This window comes from Pipistrellus kuhlii, unplaced genomic scaffold, assembly GCF_014108245.1.
Source record: "Pipistrellus kuhlii isolate mPipKuh1 unplaced genomic scaffold, mPipKuh1.p scaffold_m20_p_1, whole genome shotgun sequence".
In the NCBI taxonomy this organism is placed as follows: domain Eukaryota; kingdom Metazoa; phylum Chordata; class Mammalia; order Chiroptera; family Vespertilionidae; genus Pipistrellus; species Pipistrellus kuhlii.
The window spans coordinates 152930759-152948138 of NW_023425404.1; the positions used below are offsets into that span (position 1 = coordinate 152930759).

Sequence of the window (17380 nt, forward strand, 5' to 3'; positions counted from 1 at the left end):
AGTAACATTCCCAGCTGCAGTTCTCTGCAGATGGTGTCTCTATGGCCATGGGGCATGCAGTTTCTAGGGCCACATGGCTATAGAGGGAGCATGGGTGAGTACAAGGAAAAAGGAGCAAAACCAGAGGAACAAGAGAGAATTCTTTTGTCTGTGGATTTTAATCTCCTAAGATTTTTTTGTACTTGTAGTGACCACATTAGTTTTGTTTCCAGATTAGACTGACAGGCACCTTCCCTATGTCACCCTACTTCGCTGTGCATGCACCCATCTCCCTTTTGTTGGGCCCCTTATCCCAGGGGCCTGCAGGGAAGGGACAGGGGTTCCGGGGGAATGTGAAATTGCAGCTTCTTAGTGAAGCTGCCCTAATGGCCATGCTTGCCTGGCCTTCCCTTTGCTCCTTTTTCATCATTAATATTATTATTAGTATTATTTTTTAAAAATATATATTTTATTGAATTTTCATAGAGACAAAGAGAAAGGGATAGATAGCCAGAAATAGCGATGAGAGAGAATCATTGACCAGCTGCCTCCTGCACACCCCCCACCAGGGATGTGCCCGCAACCAATGTACATGCCCTTAACCGGAATCGAACCTGGGACCTTTCAGTCCGCAGACCGAAGCTCTATCCACTGAGCCAAACCAGTTTCGGCCATTATTAGTATTATTAAATTCATTAGCATGTCTCTGATCAGGAATTCTTGGCATCATCATCAAGTCTGTACCATTTACAGAGCTGTAAAATAGCTTAAGGACAATGAAAGGCACAGACCCTGTAAGTTAAACCCTGAAAGCTTTGCTAGACAACACTGGTATTTCATTCAAAGGACGCCTGCACATCTAAAGCATGTTTTAAAATTTTCCTATTTCAGGCTCTCACAAACTTTCCTCAAAGACATAACTGATCTCTCTCACACACACACACACACACACACACACACAGTTACAATGAAAGACAACCAGCAGGTTTTGTGAGTGGGTACTTAATTGGCACTGTACGTGCTCATTGAGGAGAGCAGTGTTATATATGCTCTGGAAGAGCGTTCTATAGGCTCTAACAGCTTTTACTTTCCACTTGTCGGTGACCATTCCATCACTCTGTGCAGCTGAATGCGTTATTGAGGTCAGACGGCACAATGGGACCTGCAGACAAGCTCCCTCCCCCAGGAACAGTGCGCTGGCCCTTGTCCTCCTTCACCCACATCGCTCCAGGGCAGCGATGTTCAGTGAGTGTGCCACAAGCATATTTAAAACATGTAATACCTGACTATTAGTCAGGAGGCACTGACCTCTTTTCTCTTAGATGGTTAAACAAAGCCAAACAAAAGACAACAGCCAACATAACAGCCATTTGGTGCGAATGAATCAAAATTATGTGTTTTTTTTTTGTCAGCTCCGCAAAAAATGTGTGTATATATATATATATATATATATATATATATATATATATATATATATATATATGTATGTATATGTATATATATATATATATTTTTTGGGGGGGGGTGTACAACAGAATTGTAGTGGTCTATGTGTGCCATGAGATGAAAAGGGTTGAAAATTACTGCTCTAGGCATGATTAGCCAACCACAGGAAACTAGGTACTATATTGTTCCAGAATGTTCAGTCCTTTGCAGTCATTGTACATTCCCTGGGCCATCTTTGTAACTCTTTTCTCCTCCCCACATTGCTTTCGTTGATAAGAAAACTGGCAACAGCTGATTCTAAGGTTACGGGAGTCCTCTCAGGATATCTGCTGATAGTTGAGGGTAACAACAGGCAGACATTGCTACCAATGTACATGAAACTCCCCCAGCCCCCAAAGTCCATGACAGGCCAAGCCAGGGAGATGTGAAGGTGAAGCTGCACCGCTCTCAGTCCAGTGGACAGCAGGGTGCTGGCTGAGTGGGGTGTGAGGCCAGAGGCGATAATCAGTTCAGAAAAAGAAACAACAACGAGGGCAATGTGTTTCCTTCTTCTCCTCCTCCTCCTCCTCCTCCTCCTCCTCCTCCTCCTCCTCCTCCTCCTCTTCTTCTTCTTCTTCTTCTTCTTCTTCTTCTTCTTCTTCTTCTTCTTCTTCTTCTATTCTTCTTCTTCTTCTTCTAAAATATATTTTATTGATTTTTTTACAGAGAGGAAGAGAGAGGGATAGAGAGTTAGAAATATCAATCAGCCGCCTCCTGCACACCCTCCACTGGGGATGTGCCCGCAACCAAAGTACAAGCCCTTTACCGGAATCGGACCTCGGACCTTTCAGTCCACAGACCAACACTTTATCCACTGAGCCAAACCGGTTTCGGCATGTTTACTTATTAAGAAATTAATGTATTGCTCTGTATTCATTTACTCATTCACAATCTTCAGTTGGTTCATTCAGCAATATTTATCTTAGGATAATAAGGCAATATAATCCTTGGTGGCCATTTGTAAGCTGCCTGCCAGAGGAGGACAAAGGCCAGGAAAAACGTGCCGGACACCATGAGTCACACCACATAAGGAATGGAAACTGTCCCGCAGACCCCTGGTCACACACCTGCATGCCACCCGCATGGCAAGCCCACCAGCTCAGGCCCAGGCCCACCAGCCAGAGTTTCCCGCCAGTGACCCACACAAGGATGGAACTCCAGCTCCTGGGTGCCGCCATCATGGACCCAAGGTCCCCTTGGCTAGGGGCTGTGCTGCCCTTCCCTTTGGATATCTCCCCTTCCCCTTTCCTTAAGTGAATTCAAATTTTCTTTACCTACCATAACATGGCTGTTTAGCCTGCCCACCCCCGCACCACCAGGCTAACCTTGCAATTTATGCACTTTTATATCGGGCCTTGGGGAACTTGTTGGGCAGATACAGACTATACTTTAATGGATTACAGCATTCTAATCTCTCATTAGTTGCACCTTCTTACTGGTTTCACTGATACAGCATTTATTTGTGTCTTGTGGATTTTAAGTTTAGTTGTCTGTCTTCTTAAATAATAGTAAAACTCCTAAGGTAGTGAGGTCTCTCCTAAACTTGATTTTCCATAGTCTTTAACCTAATACTTGGCTTTTAATGGACTCTCAATAAGTGTTAGTTGTTACACACACACACACACACACACACACACACACACATATATATATATATATACACATATATATACATACACACATGCATATACATATATACATATGCATATATACATATGTATATCATATATATATATATATATATATATATATATATATATATATATATAAATTTTTTTTTTTTAATCCTCACCCAAGAACATTTTTCTGTTGATTTTTAGAGAGTGTGGGAGAGGGAAAGACAGAGAGAAATATCAATGTGAGAGAAACACATCAATTGGTTGCCTCCTGCACATACCTCAACCAGGGCCTGGGCTTGGGAGGAGCCTGCACCTGCAACCAACATAAGTGCCCTTGACTGGAATGGAACCCGGGACCCTTTGGTCCCCAGGCTGATGCTCTATCCACTGAGCCAAACCCACTAGGGCTGATATATAAATTTCTAAAAATCAAAATATATATCAAAACTATTTTGATTTTGAGAAATTTAGCCAACCCTTTCATGTTCACACCTCACCAGCGTTAGACACATGCTAAATCAAGCCATTCAAACTCTCTGGGCCATCCTAGCTACCAGGCCTCACAAAGGGAAGCCTTTTGAATGGGCCCAAACCTGCTGGGCAAGTCCTGGGCCTCCAGTCCCTCCAGGAGGTCCGGTGTTTGCATTCTCCCAGGGCCATGCGAGTACTGGCATGTAGGCTGAAGAGGGAACTGAAGAAAAAGGCTAAGGTTCAAAGCCTACTAGTAAATGCACGCATTCAGGAGTTCACCTCTCTAAACTTCGCTTTCACAATTACAAGGGATGGTAGGTCTCTTGCCCACCCTTGGCGACCGGGAGTCAATGTTGCACACAGGGGCACTTGTTTGCCAAGCTTTCTCTCTTGTTCCCAATTTCCCACCGCAAGCTCATTCCTTCATGTCTGCGGAGCTCATGGTTTTAGTTCTTCTTTAGTGAGGGCTCAGCTGGCCGCTAACAGTGTTGTTAGTTCATTTTGAAAAAGAGTTTTAGTCCATTAACACATGGTGGAACATCACACTTAACAGAAAGAAAACCAAACATGGGCATGTGAAGTGAGTTGTTGCCCCAGGATCAGAATGAGAATCGTAGGGGATCAGAGCTTACCATCCCCCAAATATGCGTTTGGGGATATTAATTATTTTAAGCTGGTCACTTTTTTTTTTTTTCCTTTTCCTAAAGCTGGCTCTTTTTAAAAAGACAAACACAAGACTGAAAAGAACCTGCGACCCCTTTACATGCCTAAAGAAATTCAGATAAAAACACCTGCTTTGGAAAGGGAACTTGAACACATCCGCCTTAGCACATATGAATTAAGTGTAGCACATAGGAGCATCTAAGCAAGCCTATTTGTTGGGCTCTCCTCTGTGTCTTATCATTTCTGGGGGCTCAGCAAGAATGTTTACCACATGTTTGTTTTTTTCTCATCTACCAGTGAATTGACTACTTTCCCTTTGAAATCTTAGACCCCTTCCTACCTCTCCTTAGTCTAGAATGGCATCTCCACCTCAATGGCCCAATGCCTCCTTAGGTCTCATATGCTTATAGAACCCCCATCTGCACAGCCATAATACATTTGGTTGTTTTCTCCTGTTAATCCATCTCATGTTGGTTTGATTATTATTCCAGCCAGAAGAATTTAGAAAAGTGAGAAGAAAACTCTTTTTTCTTACCCCACAGAATGGAGATGAATTACCAGTAGAAAGAGCCTGGAAATCCCATGTGTTCCCAGTCTGGAAAAGCTGGTATATATACCCTGGAGCCTTCAATCAGCATGCATTTGGTGGAAGAACAGCATCAGTATCACCTGGAAGTTTGATAAAAGTTCAGAACTCTGCCCCAGGTGACTCCTTAGAGTCTGAGGAGCACCAATCACATCTAGATGCATTTGAATGGTGAAAGGCTCCAAAGAAGGGTTTTCCACTTTGCCGGAATGGATTTAACAGCCCCCTTTTCTAGATTTTTGGTTGGATACTAGCCATTCTTATGGAATACAAAGTATCACATAAGGTTGAACAAGCCATTATATTAGATCAACGTTCAGACCTCTAGAAGTGTCTCAGCTAAGAAGGAAAGACATGTGATCCTAACAAGAAGTAGATAATCTTTGTTCCATTTTAGAGATAAGGAAATTGGGGCTCAGAGAATTTGTCCAAGATCATCCTGCCAGTTGAGTGGCATAGCAGAGACCGAGCCCAGGTCTACCTAACGCTAAAGCTCATGATTTTTCATGGGAATGATGCTTTGGTAATTATTATTATATTCTTTTTATAAACAGCCCTCTACATGTCTTTCCCTTTATATTTACTAGTATGTCATTTTTTTTTTTCAGGATAAATTTATATAACAGCATGAATTAGTGCTCTTTTTCATAAGTTTTAACTTTAGTTATTTGTAGCTACCAACCACGCGGTTCCCCTTCAAGCAATTTTCAGCATAACTGGCATGGGGAAAGGGAAGGAAACAGAAAGTCGGTGACAGAGCAAGCTTTCCACTCCGGAAATGACCCCAGGGGAGCTCGGGCTGTGCCAGAAAGGGGAGGGAGATAAAAGAGCTGAGGACTGGAAACCGGAAACAGGAGAACTGTGTAAATAGATGATTCTGTCACCTTTGGCAGTTCTGCCTTTGGCACCTCCTTCTGATCAACTTCCCACACTCCACACAGAAGGGACTCAAAGTGTCAACAGGGACAAAGTCAGGGCCACAACGTGGGACACCCTCACCAGAAAGGATGTGGGGCTCTGAACACGGCCACAGTCCACAGTTTTATGACATGTCATAAACGCTGGTGGAACGTGAACTTTTCCATGCCCCTCCCTCCAGCAAGGTGGGGGGGGGGGTGGTAAAAAGAGAGAGGAGGAAAAAAAGATATGGAGTTGAAAGGTGAGAATGTGGCAACCTGGAGCCAAAGGTTATAAATGGCAACTCTGAGCCTAAAATGAAGATTGCTATGAAGCTTTCCATTATTTTATGATAGAATTCTAATTCTCAATTAACTTGTTTTTGAAGTAGACCAAGTCCTACTGTAGTTCAAAAGAGAAAAAATGTTATACTGTATATTGAGCTCTACAATATGTATTCTCCCCAATTTTATTTTATTTTTTAAAATACTCACCTGAGGATTCTCTTCCCTTTATTTATTTATTTATTTACTTATTTATTATTATTATTATTTTTAAGAGAGAGTGGAAAGGAGAAAGGAGAGAGGAGGGAGAGAGAGAGAGAGACATCAATGTGAGAGAAATACATAGATTGGTTGCCTTCTGCTCCTGCCCTGACAGGGGCTGGAGATCAACCTGCAACCAAGGTATGTGACCTTGTCCGGAAATCGAACCTGTGGCTCTTCAGTCCTCAGGCCACTGCTCTAACTACTGAGTAAACCAGCCAGGGCTCCCCCAATTTTATTTTTTAAAAATTCAAAGCCACAGAAAAGATGAAATAATAATACAATGAAACTTTTGTACCCTTTACCTATTGATAGATGTAACAATTGTTAATATTTTGCCATATTCTCTCTCTGTTTTTGGTAAATTATTTTCACAATTCTAATCCCTAAATATAAGCATGTATATCTAAGAACAAAAACATTCTCTCTATATATAAAATACCATGATCACATCTAAGAACTATAACATTGATTTAATATCACCTAATACTAGTATACAGATCATATTCAAATTTCTTTGATTGTTCCATATATAGTCTTTATAGCTTTTCCCCCCTTTTTGACCCAGAATCCAATCAAGCTTCATGCATTTTATTTGGTTGTAAAATATCTTAAAGTTTTGTTTTTTTTAAAATATATTTTATTGATTTTTTACAGAGAGGAAGGGAGAGAGATAGAGAGCTAGAAACATCGATGAGAGAGAAGCACTGACCAGCTGCCTCTTGCACACCCCCTACTGGGGATGTGCCTGCAACCAACGTACATACCCCTGACCGGAATTGAACCTGGGACCTTTCAGTCTGCAGATCCACGCTCTACCACTGAGCCAAACCGGTTTTGGCAAGTCTTTTTAATCTATATTAAAAGAGTTTGCTTTCCCCCTCATTTCTCACCACATTTCAACATCTAGGGAACTTTTTTTTTCTTTCTTTTTTTCTTTCTTATTAATACAGTATTTATTTGTCTTTCTTTTGTCAAACCCTGAGCCAACCACTTTCCCCAGGCTGCCTAGGGAGGTATAGGGAAGGGAACATACAGGGTCAGACAAGATACGGGGAAAAGAACTATGGGAGGTGGAGACAGCTCCTTCCCATGGCGAAAAGGATGAGAAAGGCCACCATCAGGCAGAAGAGCCCCCTGGCCTCTGAGAGGGCAAAGCCCAGATGGTGTAGGAGAAGAGCTGTTGCTTCAGAGAAGGGTTCCTGGCATAACCAATGATGAGGCTCCCAAACACAGTCCCAATTCCAGCCCCAGAGCTGGCCACCCCTACTACGGCAGCCCCAGCCCCAATAAACCTGGCTGCTGTGTTGATGTCCTTTGAAATGGCACTGGTTTGGAAGCTGCGGCTAGAAATTAGTGAGGTCAGGTGATGTGGGGTTGCCAAGCTGCTGAGGCTCTCCTCTGTCAGTGTCTCTGGTCTTTCAGCACCACTGCAGACATTGACCGGCTCAGCTGAGAGGCGCTCAGACCAAGGAGGGGGTGGAGACAAACTTGGTGCAGGCACACATTTTCAGGGGATGAGGGGCGCTGCTGCCAGTGCAGAGAAGCTATTTATTTTTTAGAGAGGAAGGAAGGAAGAGGGAGAGAGAAAGAGAAACATTTATGAGAACCCTCAGTAGCATGCCTCCTGCATGCCCCCTAAAGGGGATGGAGCCTGCAACTCCAGCATGTGCCCTGACCTGGAATGGAACCAGCAATCTTTCACTGCATAGGGTGAAGCTCAGACAATTGAGCCACATCAACCAGGGATTGGGTATTTTTTAAATTAAGTTTATTGGGGTGACATTGGCTAATATGATTGTTTAAGTTTCAAGTGTACAGTTGTATAGTACATTATCTGTATATTGCATTGTGTGTTTACCATAGAGTTTTTCTTTTAGGATATATCACAGTATAGATTTCACTAATTTTCTTCTGAATAATTTGTTCTATATTTACATTTATTTAAGCCTATAATCATTAAACCTGATTCTGAGGAAGAAGTTGGCTACCATGAGCCAAACTTCTTGAAAGTAAACCTTGAACTAAAAGCCTTTAACAACACTAAGTGAAATCATCTAGAACCAAGGAAGGAAAACTACTACTTCCCTGGCAAATTGGCCTGCCTGATTTTCTAAATAATGTTTTGTTGGAACTCAGCCACAACCTCTCATTTATATATTTTCTATGGCTCTTTGGCTGCTTTCTTGCCAAGAAGGCAGAGATGAGTAGGTGTAGCAGAAGCTGGGTGGCCTGCAAAGACTAAAAAAATGTTTACTATCTGGCCCTCCATAAAATAAGTTTGCTGATCACTAATTTAAAACAAAAAATACAAATGTTACTTCCTTCTTTGACTTTTAGTCAAGGCATGGTTCAAATACTATCAAGTAGGTCTCACAGATTCCCTTGATAATTTTAACAATGGGGAAGTAGAAAGAACAACATTTATCAAGATCATTATTCTTGATTTTAAATATTTCTCCCTCTTAAAAACTCTTTTCCTGGCCCTATGTTGACCACTTGGATTTAATCCAAACTCTTCAGTCTGAAATTCATTGAAAGGCTCTTCACAACCTGACTCTTGGCACCATTTCCTTTGTCATATTTGTTCCCCTGCCTTCTAGTTCAGTGGTTTTCAAACATAAGGATGTAAAACACACACACACACACACACACACACACACACACACACACAGTCACACACAATCACTCAAGGGGGCATGATTAAATTGCCAACTATCAAGTCCTAACTACCTCCAAAGATTTAAATTAAGAATGTCTGGGTTGCCCTGCTGGTGTGGTATCAGCCTATGAACCAGATAAGGGTTCAATTCCTGATCAGGGCACATGCCTGGGTTTTGGACTTGATCCCCAGTAGGGGGTATACAGGAGGCAGGCGATCAATGATTCTCTCTCATCATTGGTATTTCGATCCCTCTCTCTCTCTTCCTCTCTGGAATCTATTACATTTTTTTAAAGAAGTTCTGGGATGAGAGGTGGTAATCTGCAATTTTTACAAGTACTCCAGATTAATCTAGCTCAGGTGGTCTGAAAACCACATAGTGGAAATCACTGCTTTAGCGACAAAAAATGTATTTGCATTTGACACCTCCATATCTTCCATGCCCCTTCCAACAAGTGTGCTTGGTGAACCCTTCTTTCCTCTTCATTCAAGGGTCTGGGCAAATGTCTCCGTGAAACTCTTTTAATGTCCTCCCTACTGGGCTCCCTCATAGTACATTCACTCTAGCCTGACAGCATGAAAATGTACACATAAGTATTATCATTTCTCTCATTACATTATTGTGATTTATCACCTGCCAATCTCAGGTGCTGCAAGCCGATCATTGTTTTAATAATAGAGAGCCGTGCACAGAGAATTCGGAGGGCTGGTCAACCTTAAATGCTCTAAAGCAGTGTTTCCCAAACTTCTCTCATGATGAGAATCACCTGGTGGAGTTGTTAAAATACAGATTCCTGAATCCCAGCTAAGAAATGCTAAACTAGAATTTTTGGGAACATATAGGTAAAATTGTCTATTGTATACTAGTAAAATTGTATACTTAACTAGTTCTCTAAGCTTTATTGTATTGCTTAGAGCACTAGCTAAGTATACAATTTTACCTATATGTTCCCAAAAATTCTAGTTTAGCACTTCTTAGTTGGGATTCAGGAATCTGTATTTTAACAGCTCCACCAGTTGATTCTTATCATGAAAGAAGTTTGGGAAATACTGCAGTTTAAAGGGTAAGAACTATTACTAGATATTGGTAGTTGAACAAATCCCCACCTGTTAGTTTTAAATTCACTAATTGGCTTTTATTGGAGTTTCCTGTCTAGGGCATATGGGTGTATCCTATAATTTTAACCTTAATAAAAGGGATGGAAAAGCCAGAGCGAGTAGTATGGTAGTTTTCCCACTAGAGTTGGACTACTGCCTGGCCCCTATTTCCCAAATTAAATCTTTTCTAAAGTCTCTTTTCATTTGTGTGAGGCCTTCTCCAGAACCCGAATCCTGAACCAGAACCCTGAATCATGCGGGACGAGAAAGGGGCTCCCACAGTCAGGGAGTTTCTTGAGAACAAGAAGAATCCCAGCCAGGTTTGCACCCAAGTCACAGTCTTACACATAATTAACTTGGGATAAATATTGAAATCTATGCTTGACTGAATAAACTGATTATTTGAAATAGATTTTATTTGAAGCTATTGACTAATTAGGTAAGCTCTCTCCTTTATATGTGTTATATAAAATATAGTATTTATCACCTAATTCCTGAAAATGATTTGATATTTAAAGACACCACTGAGGGAGTTAAAAGAACAGCCAGACTGAGAATTTATTCCCAAATACTTGTATTTGACAAATGAGTCCAAATAAGAATGGGCTAAGTGCTTCTATAGTTTAATAGGGAAAAGAAAAACTACCTAATTAAAATATAAAGCAAAATATTTAAATAGCCATTTCATGAATGAGGATACCCATACGGCTAACTAGAATATTAAAAGGCACTTGACATAATTAGTTATCAGGGAAATGCAAATGAAAACTACAATGAGATTCCACTATACACCTACTAGCATGACAGAGTTGGCAAGGATGTGGAGCAACTGGAACTCTCATGCATTGCTAGTGGGAGTATAAATTGGCAAAGCCATTTTAGTAAACTGTCAATATCTATGAACTGTAAATACACACCTATTTCTATAACCCAACAAATCCACTCTTAAATATACACTGAAGAGAAATAAGGCATTAGTTCTTTAAAAGACATAAAAAAGAATATTCATGGTAGCTTTATTAATAATACCCCCAAATTGGAAAGAACCCAAAAGTCCATCAGCAGGAGAATAGATAAATAATTGTAAAATCCTATATAATAAAGAGCTAATACACTAATTAGACCAAACAGCAGAATGACTGTCTGGATGATCTTCCGGAAGAAGCCGAGGCTGAGAGGGGTCAGCTCCTTGCATGAATTTTGTGCAGCGGGCCTCTATTATTTCTATGATGAAATACTATACAACAATTAAAATGAATTTCTAATATACACAATAGCATAGATTTTTGCAAGAGGAATTAATGAGCTAGATTTCCCAGACAGGAGTGGAAGTGGGGTCTTTGAGTACTGCTGAAATAATCATGTTCAGGAACCCCCATTGGAAGATGGAATGTGGAAAAAGGCCTTATTGGCATGAAGTTACATTTCTCAGGTTCCAGAGTCCTCTGCCCCTTTTGCTAGACTTGGAAAAGATGCAGCTGTGGGGTCAGTACAGCCAGAAGTAAGGCCAGTGTCCTGAGCTTTCCTTCCATGTTGTAGCCAGGTGTAGTTCAGCATCCAAGCTAATTGAGTCCATTAGTCTATTGTGTGGAGTCCAACAAGGCACTGGGTCACATGGGCACAGGGGAGCACATCCCCCTGCCCCAGAAGAGCCAGGAACTCGGCTTGCAATAGAGAGAAGAGAGGAGAAGGGGAGGTTACTTTGCTTGAAAGTTTCAAATATTCAGGTTTCTCCTGCTTGCAGTGGTCATGCCTATTCTGGTTACCAACTCATTCCCAGGTGTGATTGATGGGTAATCAGTTAGGTACATTCTCAAGTCACTCAGACCTTACTGGGCATGTAAACTGCCTTTGTCCTGTCCCTTCCCTCACTGATCAGTGAGGAACAGACTTGAGAATGTTAAATGCAACATTTTGGAAAAGCTGTATAAATGGCCCGCCTATATTATTTAGCTTTCCTTTTCCTCCTTTCCTGTTAAATAATAACCAGGTTATTACAATGGCATCAGATGACTTTCACAGACATAATGTTTAATGAAAGAAGCCAGAAATGAGTACATGCTGTATGATTCCATGAAGCTCAGAATCAGGTAAAACTAATCCATACAATAAAAGTCAGAAAAATGGTAATCTTTTGGGAAAATATTGACAAGAAGGGGTTCACAGGAACTTTTTTTTTGGATTGCTGAAAATAATTTATATTTTAATCTGGTGTTTCCTGGTGGATATAGATGTAAAAATTCAACAAATTGTTCACTTAACATTGGTATTACATACTATACATATGTAAAATTTCAATTAAAGAGTTAAAAAAATAATCTGGGACAGTTTACATCACATCTCTGTATTACTGACTGTAGAGTCATGGGTGACAAAACATAAAACTTTGTTAATTGCTTATATCTTCCACTCCTCCCCAATACTTTCCTCATCTGGTTGTTGTAAGGACTAAACAAATGAACACAGAGCAAAGAAATACGAACAGATTATGGGATGTAGTTAGTAATAAGTAAGAATTAGTTGTTGTGATGACACAGCTGTGTTAAAATTTCCATAGCATTGTAAAATATACCTGGCTGGTAGTTATATTTTCAAACCATTTTTAACCTAATTGCTGCCAACCTTTTAAACATAACTTTCTTACAAATATCTGTATGTTAGAAATATCAAATGGGGAAAAATGATGGCAAAAAGTACCCATACTCCATCACTTTTTTATTTAGTAAAATTACAGTTTCAGAAATAACAAATGGAACAAAACAAAACAAATTTCACCACTTTTTAAATGACTTCACCGCACAATTGGTAAATGTTCCTCACTTTTCCTATTCACTCTTCAGAGATGACTACCACCACCAGATTAGACTGTGTTTGAATGTTGTGTTAAGAAAGAAGCATTGTGTGTATACTGTTGGTCTGAGGATGATCAATAGCAGGCAATCAACACAAGGCAAGGACTAAGTAATGTGGGTCTCCTGTGGAGAAGGTGCCTTGGAATATATTCTCTTCTTGGTGGAGTCATGAGTTGCTCTTTTGTCCTTTGCCTAAACCAGCCCCTTCAGCATCACTCCTGCTGGCACCAAGACATTTGGTAAAGTAAGTACTGGGTATGCACAACCACAGGCTCACAGCTAAGGCTTTGTCTTTCCTCAAACAAACACAATCCCAACAATGAGACACTGTCTGTGGGGACTAGAGGGTGGTGGGAGGACTGGCTAATTCTCTTCTGTCTTGCTGCTATTTGATGTTCCCTGTAGGTGACTTTCCATAGAGGGTCCGATAAGCCCCTCAGGGCAATGCAACTTGCCTAAGGCCTTTCTTTGTAACTGAGGGTGGGAGGAGTTAGAGGGTTTCTGAAGTCTGTGGTTTTTACCTTTTACCTAGAATCAAGAGTCCAGTTTTTCTCTTTGAAAGTATTTGATGCTCTTCTTTTGAAGTTCACAAATATTTTACCACTAGAGGCTCGATGCACGAAATTCATGCAAGAGTAGGCCTTCCTCTGGCTGCTGGCACTGGCTTCCCTCACAGCCCTGGCTTCCTCTGAAAGGTTGTCTGGAAGGATGTCCTGTCTAATTATCATATTACACTTTTATTATTATAGATGTTTCTAAGAGATTTAGATTAGAATTGGGGTGAGTTTAGGACTCACATAGCTTATTCTCTTGAATTTTGAGATAGGTGATAAAATATTCTACTTTTATTTGCTCTCTTTTTCCCATTTATTCATTGCATCTTTGTTCTAGCATTCTGCCTTTTTTCCTCCTCAAATATTTTTATTAGTTTCATTCATTAATTCATTCAGTGCATATTTTGTTGACCAGTTACCGTATTTTCCGGCATATAAGATGACTCCCTAATTTTACAGTTAAAACATAGGTTTAGGCCTATATTTGCTGTATAAGACTACTCCCCACTTCCGAGGCAACACCAGTTCTTTTTTTAATAGACCGCCTCTCTGACTCTGGCCAATCTGAGCAGGCTTTTTACTAGAACACAGTGTAGCTTCGGGTACAGAACATGTATAATTTGCATGCATAAAAAGCCTGCTTGGATTGGCTGAGTTAGAGAGGCGGTCTATTAAAAAAAGAACTGGTGTTGCCTCGAAAGTGGGGGGTAGTCTTATACAGCAAAAATAGGCCTAAACCTATGTTTTAACTGTAAAATTAGGGAATCGTCTTATACGCCTGAAAATACGATACTATTGCCAGGGACTGCTCTAGGTTTGGAGATACAGTGCTGAACAAGATCAGGCATCATGTAATTGAAAACAAAGATAACCAAATATACATTTACAACACATGCAATAACGTCATGTAGTAATAAGCATCATAAAATACAATACAGTGGTGTCAGTGGATGGAGAACACTGTGTTGGGATCAGGGTGTTACTTTAGGTACATTGGTCTGACAAGGCCGCTTCAAAGAGGTCACATTTCTTTGATGGCTGTCCTTTCTCCTCAGGTCTTTCCAGTTGTTGGTGATCTGATTCTGTACCTCTCATTCTATCGATACATCACCCTTCTTATCACATCCTCCATTCAGCCCTTTCTGTGACTGAACTATTATACTTTCCTCCCGCTTGCTCCCTCTCTGGACTGCTCCTTCCTGACTGTCTCCTGTTTTCTCCCTAATTATCCTAGGAGTTTCCATAAATAGCATAACCCTGTCACAAAGAATTTACATGTGGGAGTTTATCACAGACTTCTAAGTGATTGTACTATCATGCATATGCCTCAGAAATTGCTATTTGAGAAATAATTCTAGTATAAACCAGAGGTTTCCCAACTTTTAGGTTGATGCCCTGCTTTAAGTAGGGGACCAAAGGGTCTGAAAGAGAGAGGTATCCTTCCCAGTTCCTTCTGCTCAGTCCTCCAAGTGCCACCTATGCTTATAAATATATCAGCGCAATCAAGCTTTGCCTTATTTTTGAAAATTGATTTTTAGAGAGTGAGGGGGAGAGAGAGAGAGAGAGAGAAATGTCACATCAATAGGCTGTCTCCTGCACACCCTCTACTCATGATCAAGCCTGCAACCTGGGAATCAAACTGGCAACCTCTAGGTGCTTGAGAGGAGGCTCAACCAACTGAGCCACACTAGCCAGGGTGAGCTTTGCCTTATTATACAGCCATTGGGTAACTATTAAATCCCCACTTTCTGTTGAGTAACGTATATGGAAATATAGGATGGAATTGACTCCTTTTAAAAAACCCACACTCATTTTTAGTGTGACTCACATTTTGAATGGAGCCCAGACCACCTGCTGTTTATTCCTTACCATGTGGAACTCTACCTTCACTTCTGGGTTTCCACCAGAGGCCATGGAAGAGGAATTTGCACTCCATCTTCCATTTAGTAAATACATTCAGTGATGGAGTGGATCCTGTTGCATCAAACAACATATAGAGGCTAAATTTCTAAATTTCTTGGCCAGGCCCTTGGGACCACATACTCTTAAAAGAAATGGTACTTGGGCCATGATCACTGTTAAAAGTATTGGTGACTAGAGAGGGAGGGGCCATGCCCAGTAATTAAATCTACACAAGCTCTTCAGAATAATTTGATTTGATCCATCATTTGGAAACTGCCTTCATCAGCTTTTAGATACTTTTATTCTCACAATGAAACATAGTTTTTATTAGAACAGTAAACACAAAGCTATTATCTATGTAGACTCAATGGCCTACAAAAAGAGTGCCTTGCACTCTAATTAAAAACAAAGCGCCCAATTACAGCAGACTGAACTTTGGAATCACACCTTCGCTTTTGTTTCATCTTGTTAAGACTGGACAAGGAAGCAGTGGGAAAGGGTCAGGCGAAGCAGTTATTTGAGGATTTAATTAACGGATTGGGTCTCATAGCTGCTTTAGAGGCTGCTAAGGTTAAGTCAGAAGGAAGGCAGCACCTCCGTGGTGAAGAATCTAGCTGTCGGTTTTGCAGACTCTGTAATTTTATTCTGTTACTTCACCAAGAAATGAGCTGTCAGGTTCTGTCTACATCCCAGCTTCTCTTTTGCGTCTTAGCCTTCTGCTTCCCAGCTTCAGGTTTTGGCCTCATCCAGACTCCATGACCTATCTAGTGCGGAGGCCGGAGTGTTCTAGAGCTTTGACTACACAAAATGCTATCTGAGCAGCAAGGGCATAACCTGCTCCCTTGTTAGGAATGATGACTCTCAGGTTCCTCCCAAGTCTCTGATTCAGAATCAGAATCTGCATTTTAGCAAGGCCACAGGTCTGCACGTTAAAGTTTGACAAGCACTGTTCTAAGGGGCTCTAGCCAGGCACTTCCCTGGATGGTCACCAAACTTTAGCGAGCCTCAGAATTACTGATAGAATCATTTATACAAAAATGAACATTTCTGATCCTCACTCCCAGGCTTTTGACTCAGGGAGTCTGGGTTTGAAATCTTTCTTTGGGGGGGGCATGTCCTCCTGGTCTGGGTGTGAGCTCAGCCTCAGTTCTGTCAAATGGGCTTCTACATAGTCTTGTGTCTTTGTCACAGTTCTTTAGCCAGTGTCCCGTGTCGCAGTGTTTGCTTTAAAACGTTCGTCATTGTTGGCTTTAGAACTTCTATGCAAAAAGATGCTAGTACAGAAATCTGGTTTGAAAAAGGCCTGATGCTTTTGCTTAGCACTTTTCATAATGTTGAGGAAATATCAGTTGCCCAAACTAGAAATCGGAAAGAAAATTAATGGAGATGATTGGGAACACCATTACTATTTTATTGATACCAGTCTCTCCCCCCTCAGGCCTAGAGACCTTCTCCTGAACTCCAGATTTGTGGTTAGAGTCCTTTAGTCACAAACATTAGAACCAATCTCTGCCTGGCAACATGGAAATTTATTAGAAAGATATCAGCTGGCTCACAGAACAATAAGAAATCTAGATAACAAGGCTCATAAGTGGATAGGAAGCATGGCAGATTTAGGGGTCTGGGTAGCAGGAGCTTCTTGATAGTTTTGTCTGGGAGCCAGCCCTGACAATACGTCCCAATTGTTTCCAATCTTTTTGCTACTTTTCCTAAGATCCAAATCTTAGGACAGGAATAGCTGGCCTGACTTGGAGAGGGGAAGGTTGCCCACTTTGAGCAACACTCTTAAATAGAGTGTATCCAAAAGGAAGGGTAAGATAGGTAATTCCTCGGTGGAGATGGGGATTCTAGAACAGATGCCTGGCAGTCAAAAAAGCTATCAGTATCTCACTACCCGGTAGCACACTTCTATGGCTTCTCAGACTGCACAAGAAGTACGTTCCAGGAGTAGATCTTTTAAAAATCTGTTTGGGTTTTTATTGTATCCCATGTGCTTAGAACAGTGCCTGGCACCTGGCAGGTTCTTCATACGCATTTGTTGAAGAAATGAATGAATGCCTAGAGAGG

The 17380-nt window shown here is 41.0% G+C and overlaps 1 pseudogene; it reads right to left on the reverse strand.

The window, feature by feature from the left end:
• Window positions 1-7182: 7182 nt before the first annotated feature.
• On the reverse strand, window positions 7183-7786 carry LOC118704800 (annotated as a pseudogene).
• Window positions 7787-17380: the final 9594 nt, after the last annotated feature.